Source organism: Orcinus orca, chromosome 21, assembly GCF_937001465.1.
Source record: "Orcinus orca chromosome 21, mOrcOrc1.1, whole genome shotgun sequence".
Classification (NCBI taxonomy): Eukaryota; Metazoa; Chordata; class Mammalia; order Artiodactyla; family Delphinidae; genus Orcinus; species Orcinus orca.
Genome location: NC_064579.1, coordinates 31,342,076 through 31,351,985, shown reverse-complemented (window position 1 = coordinate 31,351,985; position 9,910 = coordinate 31,342,076).

Below are 9,910 nucleotides of genomic sequence, written 5' to 3'. Positions count from 1 at the left end.
TCTGGGAAGATCCCACATGCCACGGAACGGCTAGGCCCGTGAGCCATGGCCACTGAGCCTACGTGTCCGGAGCCTGTGCTCCGCAACGGGAGAGACCACAACAGTGACAGGCCCGCGTACCGCAAAAAAAAAAATGCCTGTTGGTGGAAGCCATACTTTCAGTCTGTTCTTAACACCCCAACATTTCGGTAGCTGTCTTCTGGCTACCCATTATTAGACTGAAAAGCTACAGTTATTTCATTTACTTTTGTGTAATATAGTCTCTCAACCTTCCATTTCCAGTGCCTCTTTGCATATGATATATATATTTTTAACATCTTTATTGGAGTACAATTCCTTTACAATAGTGTGTTAGTTTCTGCTTTATAACAAAGTGAATCAGCTATACATATTCATATATCCCTATATATCCTCCCTCTTGCATCTCCCTCACTCCCACACTCCTTATCCCACCCCTGCTAGGTGGTCACAAAGCACCGAGCTGATCTCCCTGTACTATGTGGCTGCTTCCCACTAGCTATCTGTTTTACATTTGATAGTGTATATAGCTCCATGCCGCTCTGTCACTTCATCCCAGATTATGCTTCCCCCTCCCTGTGTCCTCAAGTCCATTCTCTACATCTTTATTCCTGTCCTGCCACTAGGTTCTTCAGAAACTTTTTTTTTTTTTTTTAGATTCCATATATATGTGTTAGCATGCAGTATTTCTTTTTCTCTTTCTGACTTACTTCACCCTGTATGACTGTCTCTAGGTCCATCCATCTCACTACAAATAACACAATTTCAATTCTTTTTATGGCTGAGTAGTATTCCATTGTATATATGTGCCAGATACTCTTTATATGTTAATCTGTCAATGGACACTTAGGTTGCTTTCATGTCCTGGCTATTGTAAATAGTGCTGCAATGAACATTGTGGTACATGACTCTTTTTGAATTATGGTTTTCTCAGGATATATGTCCAGTAGTGGGATTGCTGGGTCATATGGTAGTTCTATTTTTAGTGTTTTAAGGAACCTCCATACTGTTCTCCATAGTGGCTTTATCAATTTACATTCCCACCAACAGTGCAAGAGGGTTCCCTTTTCTCCACACCCTCTCCAGCATTTATTGTTTGTAGATTTTTTGATGATGGCCATTCTGACTGTTGTGAGGTGTTACCTCATTGTACTTTTGATTCGCCTTTTTCTAATGATTAGTAATGTTGAACATCTTTTCATATGTTTGTTGGCAATCTGTATATCTTCTTTGGAGAAATGTCTATGTAGCTCTTCTGCCCATTTTTGGATTGGGTTTTTTGTTTTTTGATATTGAGCTGCATAAGCTGCTGGTAAATTTTGGAGATTAATCCTTTGTCAGTTGCTTCATTTGCAAATATTTTCTCCATTCTGCAGGTTGCCTTTTCATCTCCTTTATGGTTTCCTTTGCTGTGCAAAAGTTTTTGTTTCATTAGGTCCCATTTGTTTACTTTTGTTTTTATTTCCATTTCTCTAGGAGGGGGGTCAAAAAGCAACTTGCCCTGATTTATGTCATACAGTGTTCTGCCTATGTTTTCCTCTAAGAGTTGTATAGTGTCTGCCCTTACATTTAGGTCTTTAATCCATTTTGAGTTTATTTTTGTGTATAGTGTTAGGGAGTGTTCTAATTTCATTCATTTACATCTAGCTGTCCAATTTTCCCAGCACCACTTATTGAAGACGCTGTCATTCTCCATTGTATATTTTTGCCTCCTTTATGAAAGATAAGGTGACCATATGTGCGTGGGTTTATCTTGGGGCTTTCTATCCTGTCCATTGACCTATATTTCTATTTTTGTGCCAGTACCATACTGTCTTGATTACTGTAGCTTTGTAGTATAGTCTGAAGTCTGGGAGCCTGATTCCTCCAGCTCCATTTTTCTTTCTCAAGATTGCTTTGGCTATTCGGGCTCTTTTGTGTTTCCATACAAATTGTGAAATTTTTTGTTCTAGTTCTGTGAAAAATGCCAGTGGTAGTTTGATAGGGATTGCATTGAATCTTTGGTTGCTTTGGGTAGTATAGTCATTTTCACAATGTTGATTCTTCCAATCCAAGAACATGGTATATCTCTCCATCTGTTTCTATCATATTTAATTACTTTCATCAGTATCTTCTAGCTTTCTGCATACAGGACTTTTGTCTTCTTAAGTAGGCTTATTCCTAGGTATTTTATTCTTTTTGTTGCAGTGGTTAAAGGGAGTGTTCCCTTGATTTCTCTTTCAGATTTTTCATCATTAGTGTATAGGAATGCAAGAGATTTCTGTGCGTTAACTTTGCATCCTGCTACTTTACCAAATTCATTGATTAGGTCTATTAGTTTTCTGCTTGAATCTTTAGGATTCTCTATATAGTGTCATGTCTTCTGCAAACAGTGACAGCTTTACTTCTTTTCCGATTTCGATTCCTTTTATTTCTTTTTCTTCTCTGATTGCTGTGGCTAACACTTCCAAAACTATGTTGAATAATAGTGGTGAGAGTGGACAACTTTGTCTTGTTCCTGATCTTAGAGGAAATGGTTTCAGTTTTTCACCATTGAGAACAATGTTGGCTGTGGGTTTGTCATATATGTCCTTTATTATGTTGAGGTAAGTTCCATCTATGTCTACTTTCTGGAGGGTTTTTATCATAAATGGGTGTTGAATTTTGATGAAAGCTTTTTCAGCATCTGTTGAGATAATCATGTGGTTTTTCTCTCTCAGTTTGTTAATATGGTTTATCATATTGCTTGATTTGCGTGTATTGAAGAATCCTTGCATTCCTGGGATAAACCCCACTTGATTATGGTGTCTGATACTTTTCATGTGCTGTTGGATTCTGTTCGCGAGTATTTTGTTGAACATTTTTGTATCTATGTTCATTAGTGATATTGGCCTGTAGTTTTCTTTCATAGTGACATCTTTATCTGGTTTTGCTATCAGGGTGATGGTGGCATTGTAGAGTGAGTTTGGGAGTTTTCCTCCCTCTGCTATATTTTGGAGGAGTTTGAGAAGGATAGGCGTTAGCTCTTCTCTAAATGTTTGATAGTATTCACCTGTGAAGCTATCTGGTGCTTGGTTTTTGTTTGTTGAAAAATTTTTAATCACACTTTCAATTTCAGTGCTTGTGATTGGTCTGTTTATATTTTCTATTCCTTCCTCATTCAGTCATGGAAGCTTGTGCATTTCTAAGAATTTGTCCATTTCTTCCAGGTTGCCCGTTTTATTGGCAGATAGTTCCTTGTAGTAATCTCTCATGATCCTTTGTATTCCTGCAGTGTCAGTTGTTACTTCTCCTTTTTCATTTCTATTGATTTGAGTCTTCTTCCTTTTTTTCCTGATGAGTCTGGCTAATGGTTTATCAATTTTGTTTATCTTCTCAAAGAACCAGCTTTTAGTTTTATTGATCTTTGCTATGGTTCCCTTCATTTCTTTTTCATTTATTTCTCTTCTAATCTTTATGATTTCTTTCCTTCTGCTAACTTTGGGGTTTTTTTTTTCTTCTTCATTCTCTAGTTACTTTATGTGTAAATTTACGTTGTTGATTTGAGATGTTTCCTGTTTCTTGAGGTAGGATTGTATTGCTATAATCTTCCCTCTTAGAACTGCACTTCCTGCATCCCATAGGTTTTGTGTCTTCCTGTTTTCATTATCATTTGTTTCTAGGTAGTTTTTGATTTCCTCTTTGATTTCTTCAGTGATCTCCTGGTTATTTAGTAGTGTATGTTCAGCCTCCATGTGTTTGTATTTTTTACAGATTTGTTCCTGTAATTGATATCTAGTCTCATTGCATTGTGGTCAGAAAAGATACTTGATATGATTTCAATTTTCTGAAATTTACCAAGACTTGATTTTTGACCCAAGATATGATCTATCCTGGAGAATGTTCCATGAGCACTTGAGAAGAAAGTGTATTGTGTTGTTTTTGGATGGCATGCCCTATAAATGTGAATTAAGTCCATCTTGTTTAATGTATCATTTAAAGCTTGTGTTTCCTTATTTATTTTCATTTTGGATGATCTGTACATTGGTGAAAGTGAGGTGTTAAAGTCCCCTACTATTATTCTGTTCCTGTCGATTTCCCCCTTTTATGGCTGTTAGCATTTTCTTTATGTGTTGAGCTGCTCCTATTTTGGGAGCATAAACATTTACAATAGTTGTATCTTCTTCTTGGATTGATCCCTTGATCATTATGTAGTGTCCCTCTTTGTCTCATGTAAGAGTCTTTAAGTCTATCTTGTCTGATATGAGAATTACTACTCCAGCTTTCTGTTGATTTCCATTTGCATGGAATATCTTTTTTGCATCCCCTCACTTGCAGTATGTATGTGTCCCTAGGTCTAAAGTGTGTCTCTTGTACACAGCATATATACGGGTCTTGTTCTTGTATCCATTCACCAGTCTATGTCTTTTGGTTAGAGCATTTAATCCATTTACAATTAAGGTAGTTATCGGTTTGTATGTTCCTCTTACCAGTTTCTTAATTGTTTTGGGTTTGTTATTGTAGTTCTTTTCCTTCTGTTGTGTTTCCTACCTAAAGAAATTCCTTTAGCATTTATTGTAGAGCTGGTTTCGTGGTGCTGAATTCTCTTAGCTTTTGCTTGTCTGAAAAAGATTTAATTTCGCCATTGAATCTGAATGAGATCCTTGCTGGGTAGAGTAATCTTGGTTGTAAGTTTTCCCCTTTCATAACTTTAAATATGTCCTGCCACTCCCTTCTGGCTTGCAGAGTTTCTGCTGAAAGATCAGCTGTTAACCTTATGGGGATTCCCTTGTATGTTATTTGTTGTCTTTCCCTTGCTGCTTTTAATATTTCTTGTTTGTATTTAATTTTTGTTAGTTTGATTAGTATGTGTCTTGGCATGTTTCTCCTTGGATTTATCCTGTATGGGACTCTCTGTGCTTCCTGGACTTGACTATTTCCTTTCCCATATTAGGGAAGTTTTCAACTACAATCTCTTCAAATATTTTCTCAGTCCCTTTCTTTTTCTATTCTTCTTTTGGGACCCCTGTAATTCGAATGTTGTTGTGTTTAATGTTGTCCCAGAGGTCTCTGAGACTGTCCTCAATCCTCTTCATTCTTTTATCTTTATTCTGCTGTGCAGTAGCTTTTTCCACTATTTTATCTTCAAGGTCACTTATCCCTTCTTCTGCCTCAGTTATTCTGCTATTGATTCCTTCTAGAGAATTTTTAATTTCATTTATTGTGTTGTTCATTATTGTTTGTTTGCTCTTTTCTTCTAGGTCCTTGTTAAACGTTTCTTGTATTTTCCCCATTCTATTGCCATGATTTTGGATCATCTTTACTGTCATTACTCTGAATTCTTTTTCAAGTAGACTGCCTATTTCTTCTTCATTTGTTTGGTCTGGTGGGTTTTTACCTTGCTCCTTCATCTGCTGTGTGTTTCTCTGTCTTATCATTTTGCTTAACTTACTGCGTTTGGGGGCTCCTTTTCATAGGCTGCAGGTTCGTAGTTCCTGTTGTTTTTGGGGTCTGCTCCCAATGGCTAAGGTGGGTTCAGTGGGTTGTGTAGGCTTCCTGGTGGAGGGGACTAGTGCCTGTGTTCTGATGGATGAGACTGGATATTGTCTTTCTGTTGAGCAGGTCCCCGTCCAGTGGTGTCTGTGACCTTATTATGATTTTAGGCAGCCTTTCTGCTACTGGGTCATGTTGTGTTCCTGTCTTGCTAGTGGTTTGGCATATTGTGTCCAGCCCCGTAGCTTGCTGGTCATTGAGTAGAGCTGTGTCTTGACGTTGACATGGAGTTTTCTGGGAGATTTTTGCCTTTTGATGTTATGTGGAGCTGAGAGGTCTCTGGTGGACCAATGTCCTGAACTTGGCTCTCCCACCTCAGAGGCACTGGTCTGACACCTGGCCGGAGCACCAAGATCCTGTCATCCACACGGCTCAGAATAAAAGGGAGAAAAAAAGAAAGAAAAAAGAAAGAAAATAAAATAAAGTTATTAAAATAAAAAATTATTATTAAAATTTTTTTAAATTAATAAGTAATAAAAAAAGAAATAAAGAAACAAGAGAGCAACCAAACCAAAAAACAAATCCACCAATGATAAAAGCACTATAACCTGTACTAAAAAAAAAATACAGGCACACACAACCCTAGGACAAATATAAAGGCAAAGCTATAGAGAAAAAATTACACAAAAATCATACAGATACACACTCAGAAAAAGAGTAAAAGGAAAAAATGCATATATCGATATATTTAAAAAAAAAAGGAGAGCAACCAAATCAATAATCTACCAATGAGGGTAAACTCTAAATACTAAAGTAAGATAAACATAAAACCAGAAACAAATTAGATGCAGAAACCAAACCCCAAGTCTACAGTTGCTCCAAAAGTCCACTGCCTCAATTTTGGGATGATTCATTGTCTACTGAGGTATTCCACAGATGCAGGGTATATCAAGTTGATTGTGGAGATTTAATCTGCTGCTCCTGAGACTGCTGGGAGAGATTTCCCTTTCTCTTCTTTGTTTGCACAGCTCCTGGGGTTCAGCTTTGGAGTTGAACCCACCTCTGCATGTCAGTCAACTGAGGGCCTCTATTCCCCGCCCAGAGAGGAGGGGGTTAAAGTAGCGGCTGATAGTGGGCTCTGGCTCACTCAGGTCGGCGGGGAGGGAGGGGTACGGAATGCAGGGCTGAGCCTGTGGCGGCAGAGGCCGGTAGGACACTGCAACAGCCTGAGGCACACCGTGTATTCTCCTGGGGAAGGTGTCCCTGGATCACGGGACCCTGGAAGTGGCGGGCTGCACAGGCTCCTGGCAGGGGAGGTGTGGACAGTGACCTGGGCTTGCACACAGGCTTCTTAGTGGCCGTAGCAGCAGCCTTAGTGTTTCATGGCCATCTCTGGTGTCTGCGCTGATAGCCGCATCTCACGCCCGTCTCTGAAGCTCATTTAGGTGGTGCTCTGAATCCCCTCTCCTTGCGCACCCTGAAACAATTGTCTCTTGCCTCTTAGGCAGGTCCAGACTTTGTTCTGGAGTTCCTCCAGGCTAGCTGTGGCACACTAGCCCCCTTCAGGCTGTGTTCACGCAGCCAACCCCAGTCCTCTCCCTGGGTTCTGACCTCCGAAGGCCGAGCCACAGCTCCCAGCCCCCACCTGCCCTGGCGGGTGAGCAGACAAGCCTCTCGGGCTGGTGAGTGCTGGTCGGCACCGATCCTCTGTGCAGGAATCTCTGTGCTTTGCCCTCTGCACCCCTGTGGCTGTGCTTTCCTCTGTGGCTCCGAAGCCTGCCCCTCGCTCACCCCCTGTCTCCACCAGTGAAGGGGTTTCCTAGTGTGTGGAAACCTTTCCTCCTCCACAGCTCCCTCCCAGAGGGGCAGGTTCTGTCCCTATTCTTTAGTCTGTTTTTTTCTTTTTTCTTTTGCCCTACCCAGGTACCTGGTGAGTTTCTTGCCTTTTGGGAGGTCTGAGGTCTTCTGCCAGTGTTCAGTAGGTGTTCTGTAGGGGTTGTTCCACATGGAGATGTATTTTTGATGTGTTCGTGGGGAGGAAGGTGATCTCCACGTCTTACTCCTCTGCCATCTTGAAGGTCTTAACCTGTATATGATATTTTTATATGTTTTGGTTAATGACGTTTTTTTGCAAGCTGTATTTTGCCTTTTATTTTAATGACCTAAAAAACTCTCAAACTTTGTTTTTAATTTGCTCTCAAAAATATTCAAAGTAGAATTTGCTTTTACCACTTCACTGTGTTCGTAATAATCAGCAGAATGAAATGGTAAGTACAAGGAAATTTATCTTTTATGGTTGGACAAACCCATCAATAGGAACAAAAAACGGTTGCCTCTCTCTCTTTTTTTAATAAGTTGAAAAAGCATCTGTCTTACTCTAAACAATATACTTCACCAACCATATAAGAATTTATTTCCATTGTCCTGATTTACTTAGTTGAAAAATGGCCTTACCAGCTTGCAAGTTACTTATTGTTCTTATTAAAGGAAGTTTTTTCTTTATGGAAGGCAATGGACACTGCAGTAGATAGTAATTTTATACAGCAAAGATTCTAAAACTAGTGCTTTCTTAACTATTTCTTCAGTGTTTAAATATCATCAAACATAAAGGGAGCTAAGAGAACTGATGACATAAAAATCCTCTCAATATATGCAGCATGGTAAAAGACTGAGAATTTGAAATCCCAAATCATGACTCTTTTACCAATGTCAAAGCTGAATCGAAAGTGAAGCTAATTGCATGATGAGAGAAAGAACCTTATTCAGCACATAGCCAAAAGGTAATTTAAGAGAATGTAGTTATGTTACAAGAAGAATGTAGCAGGTTTAGCTCAAAAGAATTCCTTTAACCTCCTATTCAAGAGTAGATATTTTACTGACACTAGTGCAAAGGTTATAAATTCAACAAACTGGATATTTGTATTTCTCATATGGTTATTATATATTTTACCAGACAAGCAAAAGTGATTATCAACATGTTAGATCTCTTTCAATGTATGGGTGGGTTATGAAGTCAGAGATTTGTAGATGATGTGACATTTAACTACATTTGAATAATAGTCTTTGGATGATAGGACAGGAAAATATAGGAAATTCTAAGTATGACACTGAGCATGAAGGATTGCTTGAAGTATTAAATAACTATTACATTTTAAAGGGTTACTGATAGGAAAAAAGAAAGGTACAGTTCAAGGAAGTAGGAAATAAGTGTGCTATAGCTGTGGCTCTACTGGTTGCTCTAAGGACCTAAGCTGAGTCTGTTTGTTTCTGTTCCTTGTGCTGTCATTCCCCTGGGTGTTCAGCTGAGATCCTCACAAGGCAGCACTGCATTCCATGAGGGCAGTGAACTGGTGGCAGCTCTGAAACCCAGTTAGACACCTGTTGCTAGATCCCCCTACTTTAAAGAGAGGGAATGTTCCTTGATGAGGGTGAAGTTCTTATACTCAGATATGGTTCTCTAACTCATGGCTTTCCTGACACTGATTGAGCACTGGATGGTTCCTTCTTTTTACAACTGTCTTCAGAACACAGATAAATAAGAGAAGAATCTATCTTCTAAAATCAAGGTAGTTGAATAAACATAATAAGTGTACTGTGGTAGTATAACACAGATAAATGGGTAGAGAATTGGTAAAATTATATTACATATTTAGAAAATGTTAAGTAGCTATTATGGGTAAAATACAAATTTTATTGGCACCATGATATATCTGAATGTGAAAAACTTACACATTCTAGGGCTTCCCTGGTGGCGCAGTGGTTGGGGGTCCCCCCGCCGATGCAGGGGATGCGGGTTCGTGCCCCAGTCTGGGAGGATCCCACATGCCGCGGAGCGGCTGGGCCCGTGAGCCACGGCCACTGAGCCTGCGCATCCGGAGCCTGTGCTCTGCGATGGGAGAGGCCACAGCAGTGAGAAGCCTGCGTACTGCAAAAAAACAAAACAAAACAAAACAAAAAAACTTACACATTCTAAATTGAGAAGGCCATTTTGTAAAATTCAAAATTGTTAGAATATTCTTAAAGGCAAAAAAAGAGATCCATAAAACTTAAAGTTTCAAAGTGTGTGTATGTGTGTGTGTGTGTGTGTGTGTGTGTGTGTGTGTGTGTGTTTCAGGCTGAGAAAGATATGCATAAACAGGACCACATACATCCATAAGTAGGGTACCTGAGCTAGAGGGCTGGCAAACTTTATATATTCCATCATGGAAAAAAGGGAATTCAGTACCCAGCAACTAGTAATTCTGCTAGATACTATACATGTGACTTCATTATGCCTTACAGCACCCTATTTTACCACAGTTTTTAAAGAATGGTCATTTATTTTCAAGATGAGGAAGCAGAAAATGAACGATTGTCATCAGCTTGTTTAGTTCAGTCAGTGTCAGAGCTGAAATTAGAATCTAGGTGTGTTCAATTAAATAGCCCGTGTGATATCCAATAA